The 12,561-nt window shown below is 47.0% G+C and overlaps 1 protein-coding gene and 1 pseudogene across 1 annotated transcript in view; both read right to left on the bottom strand.

The window, feature by feature from the left end:
- Window positions 1–12,561, bottom strand: part of Kiaa1549l (KIAA1549 like) — a 262,290-nt gene that overhangs the window by 117,762 nt on the left and 131,967 nt on the right. The gene's annotated exons all lie outside the window — the stretch shown is intronic.
- LOC126504663 (U11/U12 small nuclear ribonucleoprotein 25 kDa protein-like) lies at window positions 1,353–2,074 on the bottom strand (annotated as a pseudogene).

Raw genomic sequence — 12,561 nt, 5'->3', positions numbered from 1 at the left:
GCAAGAACCAAAGAGCAAAAGAAGGTAAAAACGTCCAGGTAGAGGAACAGGCATAAACAAAGACCCTGTGACAGAAAACAGAGTCAAGAATACAAGGAATTGGGACAGCATTGTTTAAAAGCACTGGCTGTTCTGCCTAAGGACCCGGTTTCAATTCCCAGCACCCACATGGTGGCTCACAGCCATCTCTAACCCCAGTCCTGGTAGTCTTCTCTGGTAGTGTACACACACATAATGCACAGACATGCAGAACACCCACACATAAAATAAAGTGAAAATCATAACTAATACAAGAAGGTAGGCAATAGTCTATCATGAAGAGTGGTGGTGGACAGCAAGATAAAACCTCAGAGGTGGGTGCTGGCTGGATCACTACAGTTTCGTGGGTTTCAGCTGCATGGAGAGGGTTGGGGAGTAGGGAATGTTTGGGAAGAATTATTCTGTCTGAGGCTTGAGGAAAAGCTGGCCAGAGTGGACATCAGTAGACCAGTTAGGAACACCTGCAGAGGTCCAGACAGAAGACAGAAGGGAAGCTGCCAAGAAAGCTGACCGGAGAGATGGAAACAGAGTCCTCTGTGGTCCCTCTCGGTCTTTAGATTCAGGATTCCATTACTTCCCTAAGCACACTTGTGTTTATGCATGTGGCAGTCCCTTTAATGGCGGCATTTTTTTTTTTACAGCTCTGAGTGGGAGTCTGTTTCCTCCCCCCTTGAGTTTGAGTGAACTTGAGTTTGCTCTGCCAACTGGAGTGTGGCAAAGCAACGCCAACACAGCTTTGGAAGCTGTGTCATAAAAGGCCACATAGTTACAGCTGGGTCCCTGGGAAGCTTCCCTCTATCCTGGAACCTGGGGGCCACTCTGAGCAGCCTATGCCACAGGGAGACTGCATCCCAGACTAAATCAAGTCTTCTGGCTTGATGCATACACACATGATAGAAGCTTCTAGATCATTCTGTCCCTCGCAATTCAAGTCTCTACAGATGGGCAAGTCTTTCCATCCAGTGCCTGGACACCATTGTGCATGGATGGAATTGCCAAATCATGGGCACGTTAGGGGGGTGTCCGCAGCACAGAGGGAAGGGTGGAGCGCTGGGTAGCAGTAATCACCGGCATAGTACACATGGGGCTGCATCCAAAAACTGGGTCTCTATAACTTTCAGTAGATTTTTTTTTTTTAATTTTCGAGACAGGGTTTCTCCGTAGCTTTTGGTTCCTGTCCTGGAACTAGCTCTTCTAGACCAGGCTGGCCTCAAACTCACAGAGATCCGCCTGCCTCTGCCTCCTGAGTGCTGGGATTAAAGGCGTGCGCCACCACCGCCCGGCTCAGTAGGTTCTTTTTTTTTTTTTTTTCCCAAATACAAAGCAAACAGATTTATTCAAAAGGTCAGGCCCACAACCGTGTAGGACCTTCAGGCTGAGTTCACAGGAAAGTGCGGGACAGAGGAACTTTCCGTCTTCCGAGGGCTCTAGGTCTTATGCTGACAGTTCCACTCAGGCAAACTAGGGATACAGTTACCCCAACACCGTTTTCTGTGAGGACAAGGGGAGGGCGCCATCTTGATGTGATCACTCTGTCCGGGGTTCACTTTTGCCTTAGCTTCTTGATGAAGGAAACCTCATCTCGATTCCGGATACCATAATCTCTGAGCCTCTTCCTGTCCTCTGTGAGTTTCTCGCCAGCTGAGGTCAAATGGTACGTCTGTCACACGTATGACCAGCTGATGTGCTGATGCCTCCCTCCCGCTCCTGCTTGAGCTGCGTGTATCTCTGGATAGCCTTCTTCAGGTCCAGGACCGTGGCATTCTGTACGACGACCACAGGCATTACCTCAACATCCATCTTGCACATGTGGACAGTCATTGCCTGGCCATACTCCAGTGCGATCTAAGAGTTGACCTCTTCTAAAGTGACCTGGATCGGAAGGTCGCAGAGCAGCGGGTCTTGCACCACCATGGCGAGACCTTCTTGGAACACGTCCATGGCTTCAGAGTGTGGCAATGCCTCCTCATCATCCTCGTCGTCTTCAGGCACTTCCGGCCGATCCGCAGCGCTCCGGGTTCTCCAGGGCTGCCGGCTACCGGGAAGCCTGGTTTTTCTCAGTAGATTCTTGATAGGATCAAGGAACCAAACAATGGGAACCTTTCATTTCAATGAAAAATTATTGTACCTTTTAGCATGTTGTCTTTGCTAATGAAGTGAATGTATTAATTAAAGTTGCTTCTTAGAAAACCCACAAACAGAAGAAATGTTCTTTTTCCAACTTTTCATGGCATGTATGTGCGTGTGTGCACGTGTGCCTGGGCATGTGGAGGCCTACGTTGATGTCAGGAATTATCTTTAATGGCTTTTCCATCTTATTCATCAAGGCAGGGCTCTCACTCAAAACCAGAGCTCACTGACATGGCTAGTCTTGCTAGCCAGTTTGCTCTGGGAATCCCGTCTCTACCCTCTGAGGCTGGAATTGTAGGTTGTGGATCCCCCTACCCCCACTAGGCATTGACATAGGTTCTGGGGATCCATGCTCTGGTCCTCACACTTGTCCAGAATGCATTTAACTACGGAGCCATCTCCCCAGCCCAGGAGAAAATGTCCAAGGCAGAAATGAGAAGTAACAGCTGAATATGGTGGCACACACCCATGGCTTGGGAGGTGGGAGCGGGAAATCAGGAGTTCAAGACCAGCCTTGGCCACATGTTGAGTCTGAGCTAAATGAGACACTATCTCAAAAATAAATAAACAAGTGGACAGGTAAATTTAGAGCCAAGTTGTAGAAAGGCTTAAGACACACCCGAAGGAAGGCAGCTAGGTGAATGTCTGCTCTAAGTGACGTGTCTGGCTGGCTCTAAGGTGGCCATCATGATGGTCTCCTGGCAGTCACTCCTTTAGTGATGGACCTGTGACTTCCATCTAAACAACAGAAGAGACAAGAGGTAAAACGCCCTCATCTAGGATGCCATTACCCTAGCGACTCATTCTCTCACCATGGCTTCATGAGGCAGTAAGTTATATTGTGTGAGTCCTGTGGCAAAGACCTAGGTGGCCTCCAGGCAGTCGTAAGGGACCATGAATGGCTGGCCCGTGTGCTGACAACCATAAAGAAGCTAAGCCCTCAGTGTGGAAGCCACAGGAAAAAGCTGCCAACAACCCCAAGTGAGTTTGCATGTGGATTCTTTTCCAGCCATGCTTCCAGATGTCCGCACAGCCAGCCAGCACCATAATTATAGCCAGGAACCCTGTGCAGAGGACCCGGTGAACTGGGCTGGAGAGGCTTCCCTAGCCAGGTGACCCACAGAGGCTGTAAGGTAACAACAGTAGTTCGCACTGAGCCATGGCTTGTGGCAATTTATTACACTGCAATCGAAAATCTATAGAGGGACATGTGTAGTAGCCATGACTGCAACCCCTTCACTTAGAAAGCTGAGTGCAAGATATGGCAAGACGGTCTTAAAAATGAAGGAAGGGAGAGGGAAGGAGGGAAAGATGGAGGGATGGATGGAAGGAGGGAGGGGGGAAGGCAAAAGGAAGAAAAAAACCTAATCCAAGTAGGAAGTAAGGAACCACAGAGGTTGCGCGGTATCGCAGGTGCAGAGAGACGAGACAGGCACAGGATATCATGACTGAACGACAGCGTGAAGGATGGTTTCAGGACAGGACAAAGAGCAGTTAATACAGTTGTGGGAATATCACAGACAGTGAGCGGTGGGCTGAGAAGCCTGACATAGCACCGGGGACTTGGAAAAAACAAGGGTTTTGTGGAGTAGACGCATGGCTACAGCAGCAGACAGATTAGGATGTGGTAGTGAAATGGAATGCCTTCTTGTGCCTGAATTTCATTTTTAAGAGGAAGGAAGAGAGTGGGCCATTCTAACAACACGACCTTATTGGTTTTCCTCAATGAATATCAATAGATATTATGTGAGTGTGTATGTGTGAGTGTGCATGTGTTTTGATGTTCATGTGTACACACATGCTGGAACCGTGGTATGTGTTTGTGCAGGAATGCCTATGGAGGTCAGAAGTCAACATGAGGTGCCTTCCTCGGTCACTCTCCACTGTTTTTTTGAGGCAGGGTCTCTCACGGAACCTGGAGCTCACTGATCTTGGCTTGACTGACTGGCCAGTGGCTTCAGGAATCAGCTTGTCTCTACCCCACTCCCCCAACTCCTGCCCAGTGCTGTGTTGGCACGTTTACTGCTCAGCCTGGGATTTTTTTTTCCTACATGAGTGCTGGGGATCTGAACTCGGATCCTCAAGTCTTCGCTGCCAGCACTCCACCCCAGAACCACCTCCCCAGTCTTTACTTCCATTGAGCTCAGACTCACGTCACCTCCACAGCTGCTTGGGACGACATGGACTACGGTTACTGACAAACATGCCGACAAGTCTCCAAAAGCCACAGAAAGAAAAGGCAAGTCCCTTGAGAGAGGAAGGAGAGAGCACGGTTTTCCAACCCAAGCCCTCAGCCACTCTCTGAAGTCACAAAGGTCACCCTGCCAGGTCCAGGCCTAGCCACTCCCTTCTGCTTAGACAGTATTTCCTATAAAGGCACCAAGAATCTAAGGAGCCCCAAAAGGGTTGCTCAGGCGGTAGGAGCTATAGAAGCGTTGGATGAGGAGAGACAGGAGAAACTGATTTACATCCGGCATGAAAATGGAAGGAAGCAAGATGAAAACCCTTCACGGATGAAAAAGTATTTAGAGTCATCTTTTCTATCATAAGGAAACAAGAAGGGGAGGTCACAAAGCCCTACTTAATTGACAACTTGTGTACATATATTTCAAGCTAAGCTTGGTCAAACAGTAGTCAGTGAAGTAAGACCATCCTCAGGAGAGTTAAATGCAGACTTGAACTAAACGTTTTGGGAAGTAGTCTATTAATATGGTACGACCCAAGAGAAGGGAGCTAAGAGAACACAAGTTTGGATCCACAGCCTGCCACTGGCTGGTGACCAAAATGCCTGGGGACTGGGGAAATGGCCTAGTCACTGAGTGTTTGGTGCAAAGTGTGAGGCCGAGTTGGGGTCCCTGGCACCTAAGTAAATGCTGGACTTGGAAGTGTGCACCTGAGACCTCAGGGTTGTGTGTGGGGGAACAAAACAGGTAGCTCCAAGTGCTGCCAAAGACCCTGTTTTAAAAATGAGGTGGGCTCTGGAGGGATGACTCAGTGGTTAAAAGTGCTTGCTGCTCTTTCAAGGGACCTGGGTTCGATTCCTGTCACCCACGTGGCAGCTTACAACCACCTGTAATTCCAGTGCCAGGGGATCTTCTGACCTCCATGGGCATCAGATATGTAAGTGATACACAGACATACATGCAGACAAACACTCTACACATAAAATAATAATAGTGATAATAATAATAGACAGACAGATAGGTAGGCATGAAACATCCTTTATTTTTTTTAAAAAAAAAATAAGTTAGGGGCTATAAAGATGGTTCATCAGTTAAGGGCACACACTTCTCTTGCAGAGAACCCGAGTTTGATTCCCAGCAGCCCTGTCAAATGGCTCACAACCACCGACGACACCAGCTCCAGGGGGACTTCACACCTCTGACATCCTCAAGCCCCAACACTCACATACACATACCCAGACACAGAACACACCTCTGTGCTCGGGTCTTAGGGCCGAATCTGTGCCCTGAGCCTGCCTCGTTTCACCACAGAGACCTTTGTTTCCAAAACCCTGGGTCTGTAGTTCAGACACGGCGGTCCACTCAACTTCAGCACTGCCCTGGACTGCTTCCTGAGCTGCTCAAAATGGCTGCTGCAAGTTAGACACAGCTGTGGTCCTTGCCCAATCAGTGGCTGCCTTTCTTTGATCGCTGGAAGCGCTGGGGAGAAGAAAATCTTCCCTGGCCAGCCAGCTGCCTTCCCAACCAGCTGTGGATATGAGCCTTAGCCTCCCCACTCGCCACGTTTCCTCCCTTATAGCATCTGAGAAACACACCTGATCATGGCCGGCTCCTTACGTGGGAAATGAAGTCAAGCAAAGAGGAAAGAGTCAAAACTCACTCCCTTTACATTTCAGAGAAAAACAGCTGTAGCTTCCTACAAGTCCAGCAGCCAATGCTGCTGACCACAGACAGACCCTACCCTTCGATTTGCTAACTGTGAGACCTTGAGCAACTTTCTTAGCCTCCCTGGGCCTTGATTTTCCTCACCTGAGAAAACAGGAGTAATCACAGTGCCTATCTCAGGAAAGCCTTTGAGTTCAGAGGAAGTGGCTCTGGATAGGTTGTCCATGCTCCAGGGCATGGCCCTACACCAATGAGCCTCCTGACAAGACTAAACAGACTCAATGAATTTAAAACAGAGCATGCAAAGTTGGGAGGGATAAGCGGAATCATGCGCTCTTGGAACCTGACGCGGTTGTGTATCCCTTCTTGTTTACATCTCTATCACCCCACCTTGTTCTTCCCAGTACCCATCTTAGTTAGGGTTCCCACTGCTGGGATGAAACACTAGAACCCAAAGCGACTCTGAAAGGCTTCATTCCAGCTTACTACTGTGGTCCACCATGAAGAGAAACCAGAGGAGGGACTCAAAGCAGGAACCTGGACAGGGACGGGTGGGCACAATCCCCATTGCTAACCCAGAAGCCAGCTCCAACTGATAACAGCGTGCAAAGGAAAAACTAGTTTTTTCCAGCAGAGTCTCACCAGGTATGTAAACCACGTGTAAGGGCCGGACCCATGCCCAGCAGTAGACAAACAACACAAAACGGGCTCAGTGTTAGCTTTGGAGGGTTTTTGTCTCATGATGCTTTGTTGGTGTGCTTTTTGTTTTTAACTTTACAGGGTTTTCCTTATATATTATGGATTCTGGTTTTGTGATTGTAGGACTTCTTTGAGAATGAGCATATCTCTGGGTTGGTAACTGTTTCTCATTGGCTCTGTTTTCCTGTTTGTTTTGTTTTGTCCTATTGCTTTTATTTTAATCTTATTATTATTTTAGATGTCTGTTTTCTTATGAAAAAGAAAGAAAGGGTGTGGATTTGGGTGGGCAGGAGTATAGGGAGGATCTGGGAGGAGATGGGAGCTGGGGAATCAGAATACATTGTGTGAAAAAAAATCTATTTTCAATTTTTTTTAAAAGTGAAAATAAAAAAGTTAGAAACCTGGAGGCAGGAACTGAAGCAGAGGTCATGGAGGAACACTGCTTCCTGGCTTGTTCCTCATGGTTCACTCGGCCTACTTCTTATACCGCCCAGGACTGCTGGTCAAGGGATTATACTGCCTGCTCTCAGTGAGCTGGGCCTCCCACTTCAATCGTTAATCAAGACAACACCCTACAGACTTGCCTATAAGCCAGTTGGATGAGGGCATTTTTTCAGTTAAGATTCCCTCTTCCCAAATATGTCTAGGTTTGTGTTACAGTGACAAAAAGTAATCAGCATAGTACCCGAGAGGTAGATAACAAACAGTGCACGAGACAGGAAACCAAGCCTCAGAGAGTTCAGGTGCTGGGTTGGCTGTGGTCACAGAACCACACTGTCACCCATGACACACTCGGACGCCAGCTCCCAGGCTTTTGACACCACAAGACCAAGAGCAAACCTTACTCCATGTCTGGGCTTGGGGAGTGCTCTACCCTCCCAGAGTGACCCAAGCAGATGGAACCCACACAGCAGCTGCCTCTTTCGGCCAAGTTTGATGTCGCGTCTTGCAATGGTGCTGCTTCGGCAAGCATTACCCAGCACACTCTAGATCGCCAAGACCTGTTCCTTTCAGCTAGATCATTTCCCAGAAGGCCAAAGGAAATGGGTTAAAAGCCACCACTTTGCCGGAGCGCCCAGCCCACACTGACACCCACTTACGTTGTTTGCAAACCCTTGAGAGGAGCCTAAGTTCTAAAGTTTGGCGCCTGGAATCTTCCTGCCCAAGATGATTCCCCTTGGGGCTTTTTAAAACAAAATGCACCAGTTAATAGAGTCAGATTGCCATTGCTTGAAGGGATGCCAGCAAAGGAGAAGGCTCTGTTTACTGCATCAACAGAAGCATTTTAACTTTCAAAGCTCTTCTACAGCTATTTTCTGTTTTAAAAACTTTATTGCTTTCAAATCATTTGTGAAAATGGCTTTTAACATAAAGCTGGTCCTTCCCAACAGACATCCCCATTAGAAAAAGAATATGGCTTCACTTTCCCCTGGGCTCATAAGACTGTTATGTCTTCAATGGGAAATGACCCCACAGGTCCATATCTTTGAACGCTCGGCCCCAGCTAGTGGCTCTGTTTGGGGAGGTTGTAGACCATTTGGGATGGGACCTGGTCAGTGGAATGAGGTCACCGGGAGTGGGCCTCAGTTGTCTTATATACCTGTTTCCGGTTCCAAGTCATTCTCTTTGCCTCTTGGTACCATGCCTGCTATACCATGGCCACTGACACCCCACACCATACTGTATACTTGACCACTCAAAGCCAGTAAACCTTCCTTCCCCTAAATTGCTTCTGTCTGGTATTTTGGCCACAGAGATGATAACCTTGATAGTCATGGCAGAAAACTCAGACGATAAGCAGGTAGAAGAAAGAGAAGGATCCCATTCCTCCGTCCTCCCCCAGAACGCTGCCACACCGAGAAAACCATGGTTCAGACAACAGGGATCCTACTTCCTGACTTCATCTTTGGAAAGGTTTGCTCTCCAGACTGAGACCACACCCAATCCCACACTGTTTTCTTCACTTTTAACACATTGAGCGCATTGTTCCATTATGCAAGGGGCTGTATATTTCTCCCCAGAGCCACAGAATTACAGTTTGGTTAGCCATCCCAACAGTTGTAATGTGAGTTGCTTGTCAGTTCTCAGTCCTCTTTTCCTGAGGTTCCATCATCGCTATCTCTGGTGGGTCCCATTTCCTCCAGTGAGGCCTCACCATCTTTCCAAACAGCACCCCAGCTAGAGACCAAGTGTTCAAGTGCAAACACCTACGGGAGACTACATCCAAACCATGTCACTATGGAGCCCAGGCTGGTTAAACTCCTGACCTTCCTGCTGAAACCTCCTGGGTGCTGGAAATACAAACATGAACCACCATTCTCAGCTCATTCAATCATTTTAATCATTTATTATTATGTATTGAATGTGTCCCCCGACATGAAGATATCCGTCATGAAGACCTAAGCTAAGATCCTCACACGAGGGTGACCGTATGTGACAGCCCAGGGTTCCCAGTCTAATTCCATCTTTCCAGCTGTATAAACTGAGGTGACTTAGCTGACCCTTTGGTGCCTAGGCCCTTTTAAGGTATGGCTGATTATATCTGTCCCAAAAGGCTTACCGGCATTAATCCATTAGCATAGCCTGGTATTTGGTCAGCAGCTAATAAGTATTGTTATCATCAATAAATGTTGTTATTATCATCAAAAAGAAGAAAGTCTAATTAAGAGGTTTGGGGGCCATCCTTTTCCCTGAACAGTGCCGGAACCTTACACGGTCACTTCTGTCGTCCGCTTTTCCTATCCACTCTGGAATCTTCCCCATTTCTCACAGTGCTTCTGCCTATAATCTTCCAAGGAGCACCTGAGACACTCACTCACTTAGCATTCTTTGCTTTGCTTTGACTTGAGACACTCTATCCCAGGCTGGCTTTGTACTCTCTGTGTGGCAGAGACTGTCCTTGCTCCTGATCCTCATGCCTCCACCCCTCGAGTGCTAGGATTCCAGGCCTGCACTACTGTACTTCGTGTTGTCTGATGCTGGGGATGGAGCCCAGGGCCTTATGAACTCTGGCTCCACCCCTCTCCAGCATCCTTAAGATGAGTGAGACTCGAAATGCATCTGCATAGGTCTTTACACCTAAAGCCCCCTTACTTACACAAACAAACACCTGGCTGCAAAGACCTTATAAACTGCACACTTCACCAAGCAAAAATGCAGAGTTGGGAGGTATAGTATATTGTAGCTATAAACAGAAATCTATGCATGTTCATGCATATACATGAATATTATATGTGTATTAAATAAATACAATAATAAATTAGTCAATCATATGTATCTTCTCAACAAAAATTTTATAAAGTTCATGGTAGCCAGCACAGGTACATACACAGGTAGGTACATATGCACAAACACACATGTACACACAGAGAGAGAATGCAAGGCTTTGCAGTGTACTTAGGACCAGATGATGTAATTCCAAACCACACTCTGACCCCCTACCTAATGTTCCCAGAGGCTGTCATGGGCCTCTCCAGCCCTGAGCCACTTACACTGGGACAGACAGGTGAGAACTTCTCATTTATTTTGTGTCTCTGAGTATTTTGTTATGTTGGAAAGAAAGGAAGCCTCCTAGATTCAAGGCAAGCAGACAACTTGGCATTCTCTACAACTGACAATGAGTACATAGCAGGAGAAGAAAGGCTTCTCTATCCCAAACAACTTGGGAAGTCTCTGAGGGGAGAGCCACAAAGCACACAAACACACAAAAGCTCAGAAAAGTCTGTGGCAAACAAAAGCGCTGCTTAACCCAGAGAAGCCCAACGGAGTTGGCTGTGGGACTCTGCGCTCTCTTCTCTTTATCTGGCGAGACCCACAGCGATCGCAGGGAAGCCGTGCTCTGAAGAACACCTCGACGGAATTCCAGCTTAAATCACCCAGAGTCCAAGCCTTCGCCCTTGATAGGCACTGGGACGAGGGAGGAGACAAAAGGGAAGGCAAACTGAAGTGGTGGGCAGGTTGAATACGTTGTGGAGTCAGAAAACGATCTTCGCTGATAAATTCTACCGCTGCCTTATTTTGCGGAGTGTGCTATCAGGCTTATTCACACACTCGTGTGCACATCATCAACTCGAGGATGAAAGTGCTCTAACAAACAAAAAGAGCCAGCGTCATCACACTGATGGGCACAGTAAAGTGGGGAAAGTGACAGTCTGAGTACTGGGGTGTCTTCCTCTCTGGCTGGAGGTGTTAAGTGTTGATAGGTGCATCTATTTGAGGAACAAAGAAGCAAAAATTTACTAATATTAATAGAAAACATTATTTTTCTTTTCTTTTTCTCGGGCTTGGTTTCCTTCCTTCCTTCCTTCCTTCCTTCTTTCCTTCCTTCCTTCCTTCCTTCCTTCCAGTTGGTAGGCTATAGCCTTCTGAATGCTGAAAATGCTGGCACACACCGCCACACCCAGCTTTTGAATTTCTACGTTCATCAATGACTGATAGGCATACGTTTTACTACAGAAGTCTAGCTCTATTAAGATGAATAGCAGTATTTCAAGGTGTCTTGTTTTAGATTTTCATAAAAAGAAATATAGCTCGGCTTTATTAGCACTGAATAATGATTGAACTGATTGTCTCTAAGATTAAAATAAAGGAAAAGATATTTAGATAAATAAAGCCATGAAAGGTTCCCCTTTCTCCAAGACCTTTAAAAGCACCCAAGCTCAAAATATAACTATGAATGGGAGAGGATCAACAGAAAAAAAAGCATGTATGAAAATGCTATTAAGGTAGCCGGGCACACGCCTTTAATCCCAGCACTCAGGTGGCAGAGGCAAGCAGATCACTGTGAGTTCGAGGCCAGCCTGGTCTACAAGAGCTAGTTCCAGGACAGACCCCAAAGCTACAGAGAAACCCTGTTTCAAAAAAAAAAAGTGCCATTAAGGCATTAAGGAAACCTGTTAATTTATAAGCTAATTAAAAAATTTAAATTAAAAAATATACAAATATCATATTTATAGCTGATAATTTTCATTTATAATTCATTTGCTTCAAAGAGTTTTATATGTGGTTGTATCAATATAGTGTTTCATTTTAAAATTTTGAAATTTAGGCTCTTGAGTAGAGGGCTCCTTTGGTGTAAACTAGTGAGATCTACCTATATTAGATGGACTCATCAGTAGATATTCACATCTGTCTCTTAGGGCTTTGGTTCATCAAACAGTGACAGAAATCATCAGACACCATGAGAACACGCTCCAACCCACACTGGCCATGGATTTTCCTTTTCTCCGGATTTCTCCGGGCTAATCTGTGACTAGCAACAAGTTGCAAGGTGTCTGCCTATAACAAGGAGAGGAGGTGGTCACAGAGAGGAAACTGGGATCCCTTTTATGACTCAGTTTAACCGACGTGGACAACATTCTTCTCCAGCAAATTCTAGGCCAGCCTGCACACCACCCAGTAGAGGCTGGGAGAGGCGAGCTGCCTACCCGCCACGCCCTCAACAACAAGAGTCCCCAGGTAAGTGAACTTACCCTTCCTGTACTCATCATCAAGCCCCCAGAGCGCCACCTTCTCGGTGGACACCAACACTTGCTACTTCCTCCAGCCCAGCATTTCTTTAAGGCCCACCGATGTGGACACACGAGACTCCCCAGCAATGCTATCAGGAAGATGGGGATTCTGATTTTCATTTTCCAGCTGCAGGTAGGAAAAGCTAAAGATCTAGGGGCTAGGGTGGATCAGTGGATAAAGTATGGGTTATGCATACACGGAGGGTGGGTGGTAATGACCTCACACTGGATAAAAGAGCGCCACTGGGGAAAGCATTTCACACCACCCCATTAGAGAGGAAGAGGCTAGCAGAAAAAGCGAGGAAAGACTGGCTCGGAAGCTCAGCACCTAGCTA

Source organism: Alexandromys fortis, unplaced genomic scaffold, assembly GCF_014885135.2.
Source record: "Alexandromys fortis isolate MF-2015 unplaced genomic scaffold, M_Fortis_MF-2015_v1.1 scaffold_12, whole genome shotgun sequence".
Lineage (NCBI taxonomy): Eukaryota > Metazoa > Chordata > Mammalia > Rodentia > Cricetidae > Alexandromys > Alexandromys fortis.
The sequence above is the reverse complement of the archived record's forward strand: the minus strand, read 5'-3'. Positions and strand labels throughout refer to the sequence as shown.